This window comes from Schistocerca piceifrons, chromosome 2, assembly GCF_021461385.2.
Source record: "Schistocerca piceifrons isolate TAMUIC-IGC-003096 chromosome 2, iqSchPice1.1, whole genome shotgun sequence".
Taxonomy (NCBI): domain Eukaryota; kingdom Metazoa; phylum Arthropoda; class Insecta; order Orthoptera; family Acrididae; genus Schistocerca; species Schistocerca piceifrons.
In genome coordinates, this window is record NC_060139.1 from 745,268,618 (window position 1) to 745,290,311 (window position 21,694).

The 21,694-nt window shown below is 44.3% G+C and overlaps 1 protein-coding gene and 1 pseudogene across 4 annotated transcripts in view; one reads left to right on the plus strand and one right to left on the minus strand.

The window, feature by feature from the left end:
* The window catches only part of LOC124777424 (ras-like GTP-binding protein RhoL), a 325,071-nt gene that overhangs the window by 161,050 nt on the left and 142,327 nt on the right, over nt 1-21,694 (plus strand). The gene's annotated exons all lie outside the window — the stretch shown is intronic.
* On the minus strand, nt 7,535-7,652 carry LOC124778202 (annotated as a pseudogene).

Below are 21,694 nucleotides of genomic sequence, written 5' to 3' on the forward strand. Positions count from 1 at the left end.
ATCTACCAAAATTTTGTTGCTGAGCTGACATCTCCTGTTTATCCAGTCATGAATTTAAACACGTTTGCTCTTTTCCTTTCTAGATTTAGGGCAGTCAAGCCTCAATTCCGCTATTACCCATGTGCAACAATTGTTTCAGAGACGAAAATGTTGCTTCGGTCCTCATAAAATGACGAAACTGAAATGTATACTGCCTTCGCCTGGTAGACTGCTATTTATGGAATAGTTTCACAATGCTAGTTTCAATAAACGAGTTTCGCAGCTCATTGTCTCTGTATAAACTAAGCTTTAGTTATCAGTGGAACGGCTGCCCCGTCTTGTCGTGTTTGTCGTTTATGCACATTTTGTAAACCCGTACCTTAAGATTTCTAACTTGTTCAAACAATTAGACAGCCGAGGTATCACAGGACGAATACCTACTGTTTCCAGTGCTACCCAGAGAACGCTCACTTTCGATTACGGAGCGAAAGCAGGACCTCTCACATCTCCAGCGAGCGAGATTTAGTGAGGCAGTTGATTTGTAGTGTGGAGTGGCGAGATTCATATCTCCGTCGCTTATCTGTTTTAGGGTTCCTTGGTTTCCGTGAGCCACTTGAGGAGACTAAGGAAATCCTGAAACAAGATGGTTCAAATGGCTCTGAGCACTATGGGACTTAACATCTGAGGTCATCAGTCCCCTAGAACTTAGAACTACTTAAACCTAACTAACCTAAGGACACCAGACACGTAGCGGTCGCGCAGTTCCAGACTGAGACGCCTAGAACCGCTCGGCCACAGCGGCAGGCCTGAAACAAGACAATGATCGATTTCCTCCTCAGCTCTTAACAATGGGACGTTGTCAACTAATATCTTTAGTCCGCAGCTCCTGTCTAGTGGTTAGTGTTGCTGCCCGTAGATCACGGGGTCCCGCGTTCGATTCCCAGCCGTGTCAGAGATTTTCTCCGCCTAGGGACTGGGTGTTTGTGTTGTCCTCCTCATTTCATCCTCATTCGAGAAAACAGCGAGATCACACAGTCAAAAGATTGTGAATAACAACGTGGTTGAGCGCCTCACAAATCAAAATCATCATCACCACACCTTTATACTCTATGTTCCTACTAACCTGAGAGTGGCGCCGTGATCCCCCATCTTACTTTTTCGGTATGTCCTACAGCATGAAGTGTTGTTGGTCACTTGCTTGTGGACAGGTGCGACATACACTGAAGAGCCACAGAAACTGGTACACCTGCCTAATATCGTGTAGGGCCCCCGCGAGCATGCAAAAGTGCCGCAACACGACGTGGCATGGACTCGACTAATGTCTGAAGTAGTGCTGGAGGGAACCGACACCATGAATCCTGCTGGTCTGTCCATAAATCCGTAAGAGTACGAGGGGATGGAGACCTTTTGTGAACAGCACTTTGCAAGGCATCTCAGGGATGCTCAATATGTTCATGTCTGGGGAGTCTGGTGGCCAACGGAAGTGTTTAAACTCAGAAGAGTGTTCCTGAAGCGACTCTGTAGCAATTATGGACGTGTGGGGTGTCGCATTGTCCTACTGGAATAGCCCAAGTCCGTTGGAATGCACAATGGACATGAATGGATGCGGGTGATCAGACAAGAAGCTTGCGTACGTGTCACCTGTCAGAGTCGCATCTAGACGTATCAGGGATCCCATATTACTCCAACTGCACACCCCCACTTCATAGCTTGAACACTCCCCGGCTGACATGCAGGGTCCATGCATTCACGAGGTTGTCTCCATAACCGTACACGTCCATCCGCTCGATACAACTCGAAGCGGGACTCATCCGACCAGGCAACATGTTTCCAATCATCAACAGTCCAATATCGGTGTTAACTGGCCCACTTAAATCTTGATAACCTGCCATTTTAGCAGCAGTAACCGATCTAACAACTGCGCCATACACTTGTTTTATATAGTCGTTGCCGACCGCTGCGCCGTGTTCTGCCTACTTACATACATCTGTATTTGAATACGCATGCCTTTACCAGTTTCTTGGGTGCTTCAGCATATAACTGGCTAATTGTGGCTTTCTCCTCTTTATAATGCTACAGTGGCATTTATAACTGTTATTATTCTATCGTGAGACTTTGCATAAAATCCTACTGAAACTACTTCCTTGTACCAAAGCATTCGGAAGGAGCCTAGAGACAAGTGACTGTTGTAACGTAGTGATTTCTTAAGTGTTCTCGTTTTGTAACATATCTACGTCTCTGTCACAACGCAGATCAATTGAAAATGTTCAATGAACATAATATTCGGTGAACATTAATGTATTAGCAGCAGCACAGATGGCGTTTTATATACGCCTTATTGGAAAGTAAAGTATCACCCATTATTTATAACAAGCCGGCACGACTGCAGAGCGGAAATGAGCCGTAGTAAGCATTGCAAATCGCACCAAAAACACCTGTGGCGCCCAGACTTGTCTGTTGTCGCATTCCTGAAGACGCGTGTGTTTATTAGGCGCCGTGATTTCTCTGCCGAAGTCACGATGATGCACGGAGTAACTGGACTTACGAACGTAGAAGTTGTGATCACAATAAGTGTAGAGACGTGCAGAACTGGAAACGATCTCTCCACAGAATGGGGTGGCACCGTCGTTTCCGGCTGTAAGACAACAGTAATTGGCGGAGGGCAGATTCTCTGAAGCTTTTAGGTATCATTAGTGCTCCGGTCATTTCTTTGGGTGATGATGTAACTGCCCTTAGAGTTAGTTTATTGCAGACCTGTAACATCAGGGCACTGCATACGGTAAATAAATGTCGTGTGACTAAGGCCTCCAGTCGGGTGAGCCGTTCGCCGTGTGCAAGTCTTTCGATTTGACGCCACTTCGGCGACTTGCGCGTCGATGGGGATGAAATGATGATGATTAGGACAACACCCAGTCCCCGAGCGGAGAAAATTTCCGACCCAGCCGGGAATCGAACCCAGACCGTTGCGATTGACAGTCTGTCGCGCTGACCACTCAGCTCGGGGACGGACACTGCATATGGTGAAAAGTGACAACAAACAGTGTGCCGAATCGGACTTTGAACGCGGATCCTTATCTTTGGCGCGCAATGCGCTAACGACTGCGCTAGCGAACGTGAGTCATGGATCAACTCAAAGCCTGGATTTCTCACGGATTTCTACTGTCTCCTTCCAGTTTGTTGGTAATATCTGATGTAACTCGTGATACTTTCAAACGCGTGTTTCGTTGTGATAAAGCTTTTAGTATGCGAAGATCCCGTTCAATGAAACCGACTGCCTATGCCCCCTTCAGGGCTGTGGTGTATGTACTATTTTCTGAAAAAGTCTGTCATGGTTTTCTCACAGTTTAGCGATTGATGATATAAGAGGAAGGACAGAAGTTCTCGGTATAACTCGAAGATGCCGTAGAGCTATTTCTTTTTCCGCATACGTGTTACGCAGTAATGTAACTCACTGTCAGCTTGATCTGCGGAATAGATGTGTTTGTATACCTCTTTAAAGCAGTGATAATGTGGGTGATTCATTGAAAGGGTTTGTTGGGTGCGTGTAAGTTTGAGAAAAGAAAAGGCTACAGAGATGCAGCTCGACCCAGTCAATATACTTTCATGGACTTTGTCCACTTAGAGAAAATGGAAAGAGGCGCAATGTGTTTTACATGCTTAGAAAAATATGTATACATTATAGATATAGGTGAATAAAATACAATATTTACAAGACTCAAGAGGGGACAAAAAAATAGGATACCCACAGAGAAGTGCTCGGGATTAAAAATACCGCCGGCCGCGGTGGCCGTGCGGTTCTAGGCGCTCCAGTCCGGAGCCGCGCGGCTGCTACGGTCGCAGGTTCGAATCCTGCCTCGGGCATGGGTGTTTGTGATGTCCTTAGGTTAGTTAGGTTTAAGTAGTTCTAAGTTCTAGGGGACTGATGACCACAGCAGTTGAGTCCCATAGTGCTCAGAGCCATTTGAACCATTTTTTAAAAATACTTTAAGGCAGGGATGCAGTCTTTCTCAACTATTGTTCAATCTATAGATCGCAGTAGCAACCGAGGAAATTAATGGAAGTCTCATAAAGTGGCTTAAAATTCATGGTGAAAGGGTATCAGTGATAATATTTGCTGACAACGCTATTGTTTGTGAAAGTAGGGAAAAATAGGACCTACTGAGTGGAAGTAACAGTATACTGAGCCCAGAACATGGGTTGAGAGATATCCAAAGAAAAGCTAAATAGAATGAGATTTTCACTCTGCGGCGGACTGTGCGCTGATATGAAACTTCCTGGCAGATTAAAACTGTGTGCCCGACCGTGACTCGAACTCGGGACCTTTGCCTTTCGCGGGCAAGTGCTTGCCCGCGAAAGGCAAAGGTCCCGAGGTCGAGTCTCGGTCGAGCACACAGTTTTAATCTGCCAGGAAGTTTCATATCAGCGCACAGTCCGCTGCAGAGTGAAAATCTCATTCTGGAAACATCCCCCAGGCTGTGGCTAAGCCATGTCTCCGCAGTATCCTTTCTTTCAGGAGTGCTAGTTCTGCAAGGTTCGCAGGAGAACTTCTGTAAAGTTTGGAAGGTAGGAGACGGATACTGGCAGAAGTAAAGCTGTGAGTACCGGTCGTGAGTCGTGCTTCGGTAGCTCAGATGGTAGAGCACTTGCCCGCGAAAGGCAAAGGTCCCGAGTTCGAGTCTCGGTCGGGCACACAGTTTTAATCTGCCAGGAAGTTTCAAAAGCTAAATAACTGAAGATAAGTGGAAATGAAATTAGCACCAAACTTAGCTTGAAAATTGGACGCCATGTAGTAGACGAAGTGTGCATAATTTACCTTGGAAGCAAGATAAGGCATGGGGGACGGGGAAAGAAGAAAATTAGAAGCAGACTAGCACGGACAAAGACAAAATTCCTGGTCGAATGTAATCTAATAGTATCAAACTTTGGCCTTAATTTAAGAAACGAATTTCTGCGAATTTGGTTTAGGAGCACAGCAGCGTAGGTAAGTAGATCTTGGACTGTGGGAAGATCGGAAAAGATGACAGTCTTTGTGTTTATAGTGTGGTGCTATAGAATAATATTGAAAGTTAGGTAGACTGATAAGATGGAAAATGAGGAAATTCTTCATAGAATTGGCGAGAAAAGCAAGATGTCTATTACGCTGACTAGAAGAAGAGGCTGGTAGAACATACGTTAAGCCGATAGCCGGCCTAAGTGGCCATGCGGTTCTAGGCGTTGCGGTCCGGAACCGCGAGACCGCTACGGTCGCAGGTTCGAATCCTTAGGTTAGTTAGGTTTAACTAGTTCTAAGTTCTAGGCAACTAATGACCTCAAAAGTTGAGTCCCATAGTGCTCAGAGCCATTTTAACCATTTTCGTTAAGACGATAGGAAGCAGCTTTCATAATATCATAGGCAGCCATCGAGGGCAACACATATAAGGTAAGACAGCAATAGGAACATACAACCAAACCTCAAGGACGTCAAATGTAATTGCTATCTTGAGATCAAAAGATTGGAACAGGAAAGGAAGTCGTGGCAGGCCACATCAAACTAGTGATGACGCAAGAACTAAAATAAAATACAAATTTGGTGCCATGGAGACACTGCAGTTGCTGTTGCATACGAGACATGTGCATGTTAGATAGGAGCGTAGATATTACTGCATCCTGCCTCGGCTCCCTGAGGACTGTGCGACTGCCACAAAGCCTAATGCATGCCGAGCAGGATGTTTATATCGTACTGCGCTGCACTGTTGACTGCAATAAGCGTGCCCTCTCTTTCCACTGGCCGAGTTGTGCTTCGGGCTACGCTGTTCTACCGTGAACTGGAGTGTCCAGAAGCAGACATTTTCTTTTGTGGTTCGCTACACAGTGTGTCTCGGGGGCGGAGGGGGGGGGGGGGGAGTGGGGACAATGCATACTCAGGGGTTACTGAAATGTTCATCTGTAGAAGCGCGGCTCATGAGTATGTAGTATATTTCGAATGGTTTCTGTGAGAAACACGTGTAAATATTTACTATGGTTATTTTAGTTAACGTGTTAGTTGTCTTTATGTATTTATTTATTTGTAGAGTGACGCAACCAGCCACTATCGTCAACGGCCGCGGAGTTCACAAGATCCAACATGGATAAAATAACATATATTCATCGGGTTACAAATTTGAAACAGTTCGTGATACATTTTGAATAATTCACAATAAATACAACATTGTTCACAGTTTTAAACAGCTTATAATATATGTTCGATAAGTCCACCATGAACCTCGGTGCACTTTATTACACGCAGATGCTGTCCGGTTCCTTCTCCTGGCGCATCTGTATTACTTTATGAGGACGTCAGTGTTCCTTACGTAGACTTACTTACTCGGTCTGGTGTATGCAGATTTTGTCTGTAAACTTCTGCCTTTAGTCAATACCAAAACAAAACTCTAACCGTGTCAGATCAGCAATTTTCACAACTTGAAAATGGTAATAACACGACCGATCCACTCAGTAGGGAAGTCGCGATTGAGATGTTGCCTTTCATGTCCTCCGTTCTATAGCCATTACCAGCCAATACTTCTTTATCATCTCGTCCATGACCATATTAAAAAATACCTTGTCTGATACCACTATTAACTGGTATACAGCTAGTTAACCTGAAAACAATTTTCACCTGGATGTAGTTGTTGAATAAATATTTTCAACTGTTTTTATTAAGTTGGAAGTAATGCCTCGACCGTACAGCAGGTTTATCACTTCTGTAAACAAAACCCTACCTAAAGCCTTGAGTGATTCAATGAAACAGAGGTAAGTAGATCTGTTGTATTCAGTGGACCTTTCTACAACCTGTCTAACAATGAGTACTACTTCTGTACATGTCCTACCGGATCCTCTGCAAGGGTTGTAATTTTTTAAAATTTTATTTCATTTATTTCTGTTATGTGTTTAAGAAATGAACTGAGTAGATTTGTTGTTACTGTGTTCAGTCCGAAGATTGGTTTGATGCAGCTCTCCATGCTACCCTATCCTGTGCAAGACTATTCACCTCAGAGTTATTAGTGCAACCTACAACATTCTGAATCTGCTTACTATATCCATCTCTTGGTCTCCCTCTGTGAGTTTTACCCCCACACAGTTCCCTCCAGTACTAAATTGGTGATCTCTTGACGTCGCAGAAGGTGTCCTATCAACTGATCTTCTAGTCAGGTTGTGCCTCAAATTTATTTTCTCCCCAATTCTTTTCAGTACCTCCTCATTAGTTATATGATCTACCTATCTAATCTTCTGCATTCTTTTGTAGCACCACATTTCCAAAGCTTCTGTCCTCTTCTTGTCTAATCTGTTTAATGTCCATGTTTCGCTTCCATACATAGCTACTAAAATAAACTCCATCCGAACATGCCTTGGGAGGCCCGACGGTACCGACCGGCCGCCGCGTCATCCTCAGCCCCTAGGCGTCACTGGATCGGATATGGAGGGGCATATGGTCAGCAAACCGCTCTCCCGGCTGTATGTCAGTTTACGAGACCGGAGCCGCTAATTCTCAGTCAAGTAGCTCCTCAGTTCGCCTCACAAGGGCTGAGTGCACCCCAGCTGCCAACAGCGCTGGGCTGCCCGGACGGTCACCCATCCAAGAGCTAGTCCAGCCCAACAGCGCTTAACTTCGGTGATCTGACGGGAACCGGTGTTACCACTGCGGCAAGGCCGTTGGCCCATACATGCCTACACACCATACAAATACCTTCAGAAAAGACTTCCTGGCTCTTAAATCTATACTCGATATTAACAAATTTCTCTTCTTCAGAAACGCTCTTCTCGCCTAGTCTTTCCCTCAGCAACAACTGATTTAATTCGGCTACTGTCCGTTTTCCTTGTTTTGCGTTTGTTGACGCTCATCTTATATCCTCCTTTCAAGACACTGTCCATTTCGTTCAAGTGCTCTTCCAAGTCCTTTGCTGTCTCTGACAGAATTACAATGTCATCGGCAAACCTCAAAGATTTTTATATCTTCTCTCTGGACTTTAATTCCTACTCCAAATTTTTCTTTGGTTTCCTTTACTTCTTGCTCAATATGCAGATTGAATAACATCGAGGTTAGGCTACAACCCTGGCCTACTCCCTTCTCAACCACTGCTTCCCTTTCAAGCCCCTCGCGTCGCATAACTGCCGTCTGGTTTCTGTACAAGTTGTAAACAGCCGTTCAGCCCCTTATTTTACCACTGCTAACTTCGGAATTTGAAAGAGAGTGCTTCAGTCAGCATTGTCAAAAGTTTTGTCTAAGTCTACAAATGCTAGAAACGTAGGTTTGCCTTTCCTTAATCTTTCTTCTAAGATAAGTCGTAAGGTCAGTATTGCCTCACGTGTTCCAGAATTTCTACGGAATCCAAACTGATCTTCCCCGAGGTCGGCTTCTACTAGTTTTTCCATTCGTCTGTAAAGAATTCGTGTTAGTATTTTGCAACCATGACTCACTAAATTGATATTTCGGTTGTATCCATACCTGTTAGCACCTGATTTCTTTGGAAGTGGGATTATTAGATTTATCCCTCTGTAATTGGTTGGGACCTTCTTATCTCCTTTCTTGAACATGAGAATAGTGACTGCAGTTCTTCATTCATTTGGAATTTTATTGCGAATTATGACATTATTAACTATCTTAAGTGTTCAGGTAGCAGATATCCTCCGTACTGTGAAATAATTAATTAATCAATTAATTTAAAAAACGCTAGATTAGAGTAGGTGGTCGGTACGATTCTCACTAGTACACTCACGAGCATCTAAATTAGAGACACCAACTCAGTTCCGTGTACCGTCCTCTTTCACACAATGGCGGCCGCGACGGGTCGCGCAATGGACTACAAGAGAAGCAAAAGCGTTGGCGAACTGTCCTGATCCATACCGTCTGAATCTCAGCTCACAAGTCAAAGAAATAGGTCGTATCTAGGTCCAAGATACGGTGCAAATTATGATTGACGTTAGGTGGAGGGGAGTGGGGATGGGTGCAGGGAAGTACCCTCAGTCCGTGATGTATTCCTCTAATAGTTGTGACACATCTCGCTAGTGACAGAGTGGAGCATTGTTTTGCCAAAGAGACAGGTCACTGTTCGTTCCAAATTAGCCTACTCTGTTGCTGCCAAGTCATCCACTGTCTGGTAGTCTCGACAATGCGTGTCATTGCCAGCATTGATCTTGCCTCCGAATTGTTTACGTGAAAACTCTTAAAGTATTTTTTTTAATAAATGCACGTTATTCACGTTCTATATCTTTATACTTTACGTGTACATATTTGCAGCCTTCTGCCGCTAGAGACCCGACTTGTAACATATAACATGGCGGTGTAACGTAAGTATGTAGGTGCACGGGAAACACGGTGCTGCAATAGACTTTCGTGTTCGAAGAGTTCGTCCACCCATGGAGCACCCTCTTCTTCAGCATGACAATGTCAGACCACACACGAGCGTTGCGACGCCTCCAAAAATCCGACGCCTTGGGTTCACTGTCATCGATTATCCTCCAAACAGTTCCCACTTGACCCCATCCGATTTTCATCTGTTCCCAAAAGTTAAAGAACACCTTTGAGTATCTCACTTTGATAGTGACGAAGCGGTGAGAGCAGAGGTGAGGTGTGGCTCCGTTAACAAACACCCTACAGCGACGGAATCAACGAAAATGTTCAAATGTGTGTGAATTCCTAAGGGACCAAACTGCTGAGATCATCGGTCCCTAGACTTACACACTACTGAAACTAACTTACGCTAAGAACAACACATACACCCATGGCCGAGGGAAGACTCGAACCTCCGGTGGGAGATTCAAATCGCTCCGAGCACTATGGGACTTAACATCTGAGGTCATCAGTTCCCTAGAACTTAGAACTACTTAAACCTAACTAACCTAAGGACATCACACACATTCATGCTCGAGGCAGGATTCGAACCTGCGAAGGTAGCGGTCGCGCGGTTCCAGACCGAAGCGCCTAGAACCGCTCGGCCACGTCGGCCGACCCGGTGGAAGAGTCCGCGCAATCCGTGACATGGGGTCTTAAACCGCACGGCCACTCCGCGTGGCACGGAATCAACAAATGGGTCTCTTATTGGCAGAAATCTGTTGATCGCCAGGGTGACTATGTTGACAAATAAATATCTAAATATGAAGAATTAAGATGCAGAATGTTAGTAACATTTGTTTTATTTAAAAAGCTTTATGAGTTTTCACATAAAAAATTCGGAGGCATTACTTTTGAGCGCGCTCTCGTAGTTGAACGACTAATAATCGTTATTGCGAAGAGTAAGTCTATTCCTACTGAATTGCCGCTGGTATGCAAAGATGACGATACGATACCTCACCCGCAGCAGTATAGCTCGTCCGTGCTATTGGACTCCAAACGAAAAATCTATTAGAAAATGCAAACAGAAAATCGATTGTCAACAATAGGTTCAAACTAACATGTTATAAATGAGTGAAAACTTGTTAATTTACTTTGCTATTAATACTAATTTATCGTTACCGCGCAAATACTATCGCGCTGTTAGCACGGCGTCTGCGGTAATCGGCGAGGCGCCGCGGCTCCCAACCGAGTCCACCCGATGGATTTACAAAAACGACGAGGGCCGGCGTGCCGGCTAGCCTCTATGTGATTCTTAGGCGGTTTCCCACATCCGACCAAGCGAATACATGGCTGGTATCCAAGCCCCGCCACAGTTACGCGATTCCCTAACATTTCAAAAAAGGTTCTCACATTTTCACATAGGATGACACTAGATGCGGCTAGATGTGGTACAGAGCTTCCATCCTGGCGAAATGGTCGGGGAGGGTGAGGGAGGGAACAGGTGGCTACAGGGTAGCGACAGGAGGGCATCCCGCCACCCCTTACCACTAACATAACATGCCGATCCTGTGGATAAACAGTAATAATTTTTTATCGTAGCGCAGTGGTTACAGATAACAAGTCTTGAGCCAGTGCCCCGACCAGCAGTGTAGAAAACTATTGCAATGACGAGAGCAGCCAAAACTGCGTACTGCTCTGTAGTACGTCCAGGCAAGAGAGTTTATTAGCGAAATCTAGTGTTAAAACAAGCGCTGGGGGACAGATTCACTCCAGCGGTTTAATATCTTCGTCGACAAGTATTACGTTCATTATGAGATGAAGTAGTCAGGCACAACGCAGATAAATTTAGATCCCAATTGTTATGGATACTGCAACCAGCGACTGAAACGTCCCCCTATGTTTATCGTAGCTTCTAATTTCTAGAATTCATCGCCATTTTCCAGACCCACAATTGTTATGTTACACTACTGTCCATTAAAATTGCTACACCAAGAAGAAATGCAGATGATAAACGGGTATTCATTGGACAAATATATTATACTAGAACTGACATGTGAATACATTTTCACGCAATTTGGGTGCATAGATCCTGAGAAATCAGTACCCAGAACAACCACCTCTGGCCGTAATAACGGCCGTGATACGCCTGGGCATTGAGTCAAACAGAGCTTGGATGGCGTGTACAGGTACAGTTGCCCATGCAGCTTCAACACGATATCACAGTTCATCAAGAGTAGTGACTAGCGTATTGTGACGAGCCAGTTGCTCGGCCACCATTGACCAGACGTTTTCAATTGGTGAGAGATCTGGAGAATTTGGTGGCCAGGGCAGCAGTCGATCATTTTCTGTATGCAGAAAGGCCCGTACAGGTCCTGCAACATGCGGTCGTGCATTATCCTGCTGAAATGTAGGGCTTCGCAGGGATCGAATGAAGGGTAGAGCCACGGTTCGTAACACATCTGAAATGTAACGTCCACTGTTCAAAGTGCCGTCAATGCGAACAAGAGGTGACCGACACGTGTAACCAATGGTACCCCATACCATCTCGTCAGGCGATACGCCAGTATGGCGATGACGAATACACGCTTCCAATGTGCGTTCACCGCGATGTCGCTAGACACGGTTGCGACCATCACGATGCTGTAAACAGAACCTGGATTCATCCGAAAAAATTACGTTTTTCCATTCATGCACCCAGGTTCGTCGCTGAGTACACCATCGCAGGCGCCCCTGTCTGTGATGCAGCGTAAAGGGTGACCGCAGCCATGGTCTCCGAGCTGATAGTCCATGCTGCTGCAAACGTAGTCGAATTGTTCGTGCAGATGGTTGTTGTCTTGCAAACGTCCCCATCTGTTGACTCAGGGATCGAAACGTGGCTGCACGATCCGTTACAGCAATGCGGTTTAGATGCCTGTCATCTCGACTGCTAGTGATACGAGGCCATTGGGATGCAGCACGGCGTTCCGTATTACCCTCCTGAACCCACCAATTTCATATTCTGCTAACAGTCATTGGATGTCGACCAACGCGAGCAGCAATCTCGCGATACGATAAACTGCAATCGCGATAGGCTACAATCCGACCTTTATCAAAGTCGGAAACGTGATGGCACGCATTCCTCTTCCTTACACGAGGGATCACAACAACGTTTGACCAGGCAACGCCGGTCAAGTGCTGTTTGTGTATGAGAAATCGGTTGGAAACTTTCCTCATGTCAGCACGTTGTAGGTGTCACCACCGGCGCCAACCTTGTATGACTGCTCTGAAAAGCTAGTCATTTGCATCTTCTTCCTGTCGGTTAAATTTCGCGTCTTTAGCACGTCATCTTCGTGGTGTAGCAATTTTAATTGCCAGTAGTGTACTTGATTTCTCGAAAGTTAGGTGGGAAATTTGGAAACTGATGTAAGTAAAAAAAATATAAACGCTTCTACTAAATTGCTTTTTTGGGGAAGAGAGAGCGGAGGGTGACATGCCCACAATCCTCCACCCCCAACTTCCACCCCCTTTCCCCATGAATCCGCGCCTGTGTAAGTGCTGCTCTGAGACGGAGAGGTTGGAACAGAAGAGGAAGTCGTGGCGAGCTGCATCAAACCAGTGTGAAGTCGCGTGACAAAAAAAGGCGTGTTAAGAGTAGGTGCAGCGCCTCGCGCGGTGGGTCCTGGAGAGGAGGCCGGCCGGCCGCTCTTCGTGACACACAAGCAGCGCCGTCCAGATTGGCGGCTTCCTGCCCGCTGACTGGAATGCAGCTGCTGCCCCACTTGATAAGCCAGACCCTCCCCCTCCTCGCCTCTCCGACGCCGCCGGCTCCGCGTCTGCGGAAAGGCAGGCAAGGCGAGAGCTCCATTGTCTGCGTGGCGCGGCGCGGCGCGGCGCGGCGTCGCGACCCGCCCACCGTATCTCGCCGCCTGCCCGCTGCCCGCGCTTCCTGCAACAAGGCGCCGCGCTTAGCGTTGGAACTGAACTCAACACTCCAATATTTTTCATTTTTATTTTATTGGCCTCTGTGTATACCAATACAGCCAGTTCAAATTTACGAAGCTGTCTTGCCACAACGTAATTTAAAACGCACATTTCACTGCCACTGAAGACAACACTTAAATAAGTAAAAAAGAAAAGAGTATGGCATTTCAGTCTTTGATCGCTATTTTTTATTTTCGATAACTGGTTTCAGGCTATCTGACCGTCTTCCGAATTGTTAGATAAAGTTAGATAAAGTAACTGCAATATGTGGTATGCTGGCATTTAATACATTTCAAAATTACTTTTTGTAAACTAAGAAAGTTCTATCAGTAACTATATCTCTCTTGTTAATTATATTTTAACTTTATCTAACAGATCGGAAGATGGGCTGCTATGCTGAAACCGGTTATCGAAAATAAGAAATAGCGATCAAAAACTGAAATGCCATATTTTTATTCAAAGAACGATCGCGGCGATCCCAATAAGGCAATCATGTCTAGTTTTGATAAACTTAAATAACTACAGTGACCAAAATGTGTGCACATATTACGTTAGCAACCGGGTGCGTGAGCGCACGCGCGTGCCCGCACACACACACACACACACACACACACACACACACACACACACACACACAATACTGCCACCAGTCACTATGAAAATATTAGGTTACCAGCTGTTCCCAATCATGCGTTGCTGTGGCTCTGGTTAAATGGAAAAAGAAAAACCACGCATGGGTATTGGATATTACGCCCTAATCTTCTCCATCCACCTGCTTGGCTCTGAGCACTATGGGACTTAATATCTATAGTCATCAGTCCACTAGAACTTAGAACTAACTAACCTAAGGACATCACGCAACACCCAGTCATCACGAGGCAGAGAAAATCCCTGACCCCGCCGGGAATCGAACCCGGGAACCCGGGCGTCCCCCTGCTTGTCTCCATCTCCTCCTCCCCCTCTCTTTGTCCATCTCCGCATCCTTCCCCCTTCTCTATCCACACGTTCTCCCTCCTCTCTCTCCAGCTCCTCCATCTCGTTTTCTATGTCAATTTCCTGCCACCCCTCTGTCCTCTTCCTACCGGTCTCCGACCTTGACCCTTGTCTCTTGTTATTGCATCTTCAGATAAGCCAATAAGCCATAAATACAACTTTCCTATTTGCTAACAACGTTTGAAAATACAGGATGGTGCAGTTAAAATTAGCCGGCCTCCTGTTTGAATGCGAATGCAAGATTTCGACTTCAGAAATAAACAGTCAGTTTTACAAGATAATCGACTGTTAGCGTTTTCTATTGGCATTCATCTACATAGATACTCCGGAAGCCAGCATACGGTGCCTGGCGGAGGGTACCCTGTACCACTACTTTTCATTTCCCCTCCTGTTCGCCGTGCGGGATTAGCCGAGCGGTCTCAGGCGCTGCAGTCATGGGCTGTGCGGCTGGTCCCGGCGGAGGTTAGAGTCCTCCCTCGGGCATGGGTGTGTGTGTGTTTGTCCTTAGGATAATTTAGGTTAAGTAGTGTGTAACCTTAGGGACTGATGACCTTAGCAGTAAAGTCCCATAACATTTCACACACATTTGAACATTTTTTCCCCTCCTGTTCCACCCGTAAGTAGAGCGAGGGGAAAACGACTGTCTGTACACCTCCGTATGAGCCCTAATTTTTCGTATCTCATCTTCGTGGTCCTTACGCGGGACGTATGTTGGCGGTAGCCGAATCGTTCGGCAATCAGCTTCAAATGTCGGTTTCCGAAATTTTCTCAACAGTATTTCTCGAAAAGAAAGTCGCCTTCTTCGAAAAGAACGTCGGTAACAACTCTGGCAGCTCGCCTCTTGCTTCGATGCTACGACGCTTCAATGGTACGATGCTTCGACCTAGTGCGGACCCCAAACATTCAAATGGTTCAGATGGCTCTGAGCACTATGCAACTTAACTTCTGAGGTCATCAGTCGCCTAGAACTTAGAACTAATTAAACCTAACTAACCTAAGGACATCACACACATCCATGCCCGAGGCAGGATTCGAACCTGCGACCGTAGCGGTCGCTCTGTTCCAGGTTGTAGCGCCTAGAACCGAACGGCCACTCCGGCCGGCCCCAAACATTCGAGCAGAACTCAAGAATAAGGTTGCACCAGTGCCCTATATGCGAACTCCTTTACAGGTGAACCACTCTTCCCTAAAATTCTCCCAATAAACCGAAGTCGACCATTCGCCATCTCTACCACAGTTCTCATACGCCCATTCCATTTCATATCGCTTTGCAACGCTACGCCCAGATATTTAAACGACTTGACTGTGTCATGCAGGATACTAGCGATACTGTGTCCGAATATTGCATGTTTGACCTTCCTACTCATCCGCATTAACTTACGTTTCTCCACATTTAGGACTAGCTGCCATTCATCACACCAACTCGAAAATTTGTCTAAGTCCTCTTGTATCTTCCTACAGTCACTCAATTTCGACACCTTACCCTACACCACGGCATCACCAGCAACCAATCGCAGATTGCTTCCCACCCTGTCCGCCAAATCATTTATGTATATGGAGAACAACAGCGGTCCTATCACACTGTCTCTGATGAACACTCGTCATCGAATTCTGGGTTCTATTATTTAAGAAGTCTTCGAGCTACTCACACATCTGTGAACTTATTCCATGTGCTCGTACCTTCCTTAACAGCCTGCATTTCAGTTTACTTCATCAGTGAAGTTACCACGTCTCTCTTTTCGGTCTGCGAAATAACTTTCTTGACAGAAGAAAAAATTGAAATTATGGAAGCATATGTGAAAACAGGTTCGATTAAGGAAACTCGCGAAATTTTCAGGGTCAAATATCCTGATAGCGAACTACCAGCAAAGAGAGCAATAGAGAGACTGTATAAAAACCGACGCACCTACGTATCTGTGCAAGACGTAAAACGACAGTGAATTCCTTCAGTTCGCACACCACAAGTTATTGCAGACTTTAGCTCAATAATTATTAAGAGCCCGCGGAAGTCTACACGTAAATTGGCCTAAGAGGCCCTTGTAAGTAGGAAGAGTTGCCAGCAGTTATTGAAAAGTCTTAATTTGAAGTCATACCGTCTGAAGATTGTGCACAGCTACGGGAAGCTGACAGCCAGAAACGTGTAGATTACTGCACGTGGCTTTTGAATAACATCAACGATGGTTTGTTAGAACCCTTCCATTACATCCTGAGTAATGAAACATGGTTTCATCTTGGCTGTCATGTGAATTCACAGAGCACGAGGTGCTGGGCAACGGAAAGCCCTAACGTTGTCACCAACCAACCACTCCATCATGGAAAAATCGGCGTTAGTGTGATGTAACAGGAACGCGCATCATTACACCGGTATTTTTTGACACTGCACTCTACATGGTTGCATATTTCAAAATTTTTATACGTTTTGCGCTCAACTCATTGAATATGAAACACAATAGTGCTTCTTCCAGCAAATGGGGCAACATGCCCACATCTAAGGTATACCTGGAACGAGCCCATGATGTCTTCACTGAGGACAGACCTGTCAGCAAACATTAACTGCCACCACTTTCGCGGGATCTAACAACATGCGATTTTTTCCTATGGGGAGACTTGGAGAGCAGGGTCTATGAAATAAATCCACACACAATATGGGAACTGAAAGACAACAGCAGTCGTGAAGTTGCCGCCATCGATATCCAAACTTTACGCCGGGTTTATCTGAATGTCCTTAGACGTGCACAGCTGTGTATTGATATCACATTGGGTCACTTTCAACATTTTTTATAAATGTATTTTTTACTGTATTTATAATTGCAAATAAATGGTAAGTCCATTTCAGTTCTTCGTTTCTGTAAATTTATCTGTGCCACACTATATCTATATATATTAAAATAGGTGTATAAAAACGCGCGTATTCGAATGCAACGTTTTGTCATAATTTCGAAGCAATTGGTGAAGAACTTTCAGAGATTTAAGATTTGGAACAAACGAACATATATATATATATATATATATATATATATATATATATATATATATTTACCCTATGATTATTATTTATATATTTACATATTATATGCGGAACTTTTGTAGGCACATAAAAAGGCGCATATACCAATGCAACGTGTTTCAAAATTTCAAAGCAATCTGTGAAGAACTTTCGGAGATTCACGATTTTGTACAAATCAACATTTACATTCTTAATTATCTAGATTCCCATAAACTAATTGTCGAGCCTTTTCAGGCTCGTTTTCGTAGGGGGAGGGACAAATCATATTTTCGTAGCGTCATGCTATGACCCGACCGTAAGATCTCATTATATTCATTGTGGTCGTCCAACTGCAATTGCGATTTGAATAGTTATTTGGATATAAATATGCAACCAGTCTCTTTTTATGATTTTTGGTAAAATTTATTGTGAGATTAACTAGTTTTAGACCCACTGCTGGCTCATCATCAGATGTTCATGATGTGCAATGTGTGACGCAAAACTGGACTTGTTTAAGATTTTGAGATGAAAGGCATTCACTTTTTCTTTGTAATGGATTGCAAAATTTCCTCCTGTTTGTCCTGAATAAGACAAGAACAGGAGCATGTGAGTTTGTAGGTGCCACACTTTTGATGTTACTCTCCAGTGGTTTTATTATTGTGAACAATTTTATTTTGTAGTCTGCGGAAGGATATTTTTATATTCTGTGGTCTAAAAGAAATTGCTATTTTATATGACAGATTGACAAGGAATGGAAGACTGGCAAATTTTTGCATTTCGCTTTTAGCTTGCAAAGGTGATGGAGGTTTCTGTAACTTACTGAGAATTTTTTCGACTTGGGCGTTTGAGAGAGGTATTATTTCCATTATTTTGGGCTATAAATTCAAGTATGTCCCTTCCTTTACATGCATCTCCTCCGCTGATGGGGATGCAGAGCATACGGTTCACTGCTGACCTGGAGACAGTGATTTCACGGTGGCTTGAATGACGTGACGTGTTGTTAATGGCAACAACAGTGTTAGTGGCTTTTCTATATATTAGGAAGGTATTTTTTTGTGACTAGAAAGTCATATCAATGAAATTACTTTCTTCAGTTGTCTGATGTTCAACTGTGAATGTGATATTCGGATGCATTTTATTCATTCCATTAGTTAGGTTAGTCAAAATGTGTGTGAACTCCTAAGGGACCAAACTGCTTAGGTCATCGGTCCCTAGACTTACACACTACTTAACCTAACTTATGCTAAGAACAACACACACACCCATGCCCGAGGGAGGACTCGAATCTCCGGCGGGAGGGGCCGCACAGTCCGTGACATGACGCCTCAAACCACGCGGCCACTCCGCGCGGCTTAGGTTAGTCACTTCTTCTTTTGGAGAAGATAAGAAACACTTTAATCTATTGCAGCGAGAGATAGTTATACAAAAAGTGTGTCGGAATACGAATTCCTTTACGTTTATAGTGAAAAGTGATAAATCTGTGGCCAATAGGCAACTAAAATGAAAACTGCCAGGTGCATACTAACTACAGTGCCGTCCATACTGTCGCGGTAATTAAAGGAAATCGTACTTCGGCACAGCTTGCCATATAACTATCACTCATGCCGACAGACTAAAGTGTCTCCTATTTTGTTGAGGCAGAGCCAGTACACAGCTTCACTCTATAAAAATCAAGGCCTAACTTTTGTATGTTCCTCTCAAGTTGAGCTTGAAAAGGTGCGAAATGCACTCTCAGGAGGAAGTGTCATGAACTGCCACGGTCTGTTGAATTGTAACGAAAATGCACTTAAGATGGCTATTGATAGCCGAAATCTAGATATGCAGGTGTGATAAAAACTAATGGGGTTGCGACTGACTGCTGTGTGCCTCTCTCTCCTTGCTATCTACGGTCGCTGTGCACAACGGTTCCTGATGGAATCAAAGTTGCTTAACTCTCAGAAGGGACATCCCATATATATATATATAACTCGTGTTTGTGAATTTCGTATTTTCTATTATGTTTTACTTCGCCTTGTAGTTGCTTGTGTGTCGTATTTCTGTACGTTATGTGATGCTGTAACGTGTAGCTCAATAAGAACGTTTTGTGCGACATACATTCGTTGGAACTGCTGACCTTGTTTTGATTCTCGAAATCATCCATAGACGACTGCTAAAAAGTTTAGACTCGCCCAATGTAGTTGACCCCGGTAACGTTTCTGTTAATGAATCTGCCGTCGGAATTTAGGCCACTTGTCAGATTTTTTTCTGTAGTTGTTGGAAATATTCTGCAGTCGTTATTCATTTTAGGAATAAACAGTTGCTTGATTTTGCCATAAAAACCTGATATCGGCCGTACTATGTCTTTGGTTTGCTGTTAAATATCGTTCGTTTCCACTTACGGCTAAAAAACATTAGTTTTATTTTAATGCGTTGCTTTTTTGGGTTTACATTCCGCTGTCTCCATATATTGCTACGTCAGTGAATGAATGAGTGGATGTCGTGTGGCTAGGGCCTGCCGTCGGTAGACCGGTCGCGTGGTGCAAGTCCTTTGAGTTGGCGCCACGTCGGCCTCCCAGTCCCTGAGCGGACGGGGAATCGAACCTGGACCTCTTTGCTTGGCATTCTGACGCGCTGACCACTTTTTTGTGTTTGGTCGTAGCGGCCGTGCCACGTTATCTGTTGATGACCGTTGTTGATGCCTTCGCTCAGTTTTATACTGCAGAAGCCAGCCAGCTCCCTGACGGAACACGCTGAGCTACCGTGCCGGCACCCCTCAGCTATCGAGGCGAACATGAAACTGACACACTGTTTTCGCTAGTTGTGATACGTGAAGCATTCTGATCCCGCAAGTGTATACTGAAACCATCCAAAATTTTCCTTCACGTTATACCCATGTGTCCGTCATTTGGCGTGATTGAGGTTACTGTTGCTTATCTCTCGCTTGTTACTATCAAAATAATAATCTACCGTGGTTTCTGGGTGGCATAACGCTCACGTAAAGCGGAGATTACTTGGGCACTGGTGTGGCTATTTAATGAGGTCTTTCTCTGCATGCCTTGGAAGCAAAGTGGAAAACAATCAGAACGTACCGGCGCGCTGAACTCCTTAACTCCAGTGAAAATACCAGAATGTAACTCGATGAAAACATGGTTTGGTTGTTGTCATGTGGCTAATGAATAATTTCCAAAGGCCAAATTAAAATTTTTTATCAGAAATAAACTATTTGCAGCTGTGTGCATTTTTTGTCAGTTTTCCTGTACGTGCTTCATTAGTATCCTATAATTATTATAATAGCAGTGGTGAATGCACGTATTGTAATTACCCTAGCTATTATGTTTCTGGGTTACTCGGTCATCGGCTACTTTCTAGTCCACTTGCTGATCACGCGGTTCGTCTGTAGCTTGTTTTCCCCTGGAAAAACACCTATTTACTCAAGTGCCAATCAGTGAAAATGGTGGCGCATGTTATCCAGTTCAATTCCTGAAACAACCGTGAAATTCTTTAGTATTTGTTAGAAGCATGAGTGCACTTGGAATGTACATCATCCTGACTATTAAAAAACTAAATACTGATATGCAGACAGTGTAACTGTTGACAGATGCTAAGTGAAAATAGAAAATCAAGAAAATATACAGGCTGTAGTGAAGATAGCGAGCAATAATAGAAAGCACTGAAGCTCAAATAGTTATGGGTACAGAAAGCTGGCTAAAGCCGGAAATAAGTTCATCCGAAATTTTTTCAAACGATCTAACAGTGTTCAGAAAGGATAGATTAAATACAGTTGGTGGTCGGCTATTTACTGCTGTCAGAAGTAGTTTGCCTTGTAGTGAAATTGAAGTAGATACTTCCTGCGAAATAGTGTGGGTAGAGGTTATACTTGACAATCGGACTAAACTTATAATTGGATCATTTTACCGACCCCCGACTCAGAAGATATAGTTGTCAACAGTTCAAAGAAAATTTGAGTCTCATTTCAAATAGGTATCCCAATCATACAATTATAGTAGGCGGTGACTTCAATCTACCCTCGATATGCTGGAAGAATTACACGTCTAAAGCCGGCGGCAGACATAAAACGTCTTTAGAAATTGTACTGAATGCTTTCTCAGGAAATTAGTTTGAACAATTAGTACATGAGCCCACTCGAAGCGTAAATGGTTGCATGGTTGCGATAGCACACTTGACCTCTTAGCAACAAATAATCCTGGACAGAAAGGAAGTAGCATGACGAATACAGGGATTAGCGACCACGAGGTAGTTGCTGCTAGGCTGAATACCGTAACACCCACAAGCATCAAAAAGAAACGCAAACTACATCTATTTAAAGAGCTGATAAAAATTCTCTTAACGCCTTAGACCATCTCCACTCCTTCCGTGCTGATCATCTAAGCGTAGAAAAGATGTGGAATGATTTCGAAGAGATAGTATCGACGGCAATTGAGAGATATGTACCACATAAATTAATAAGTGATGGTTCTGATCCCCCATGGTACACGAAACGAGTCAGA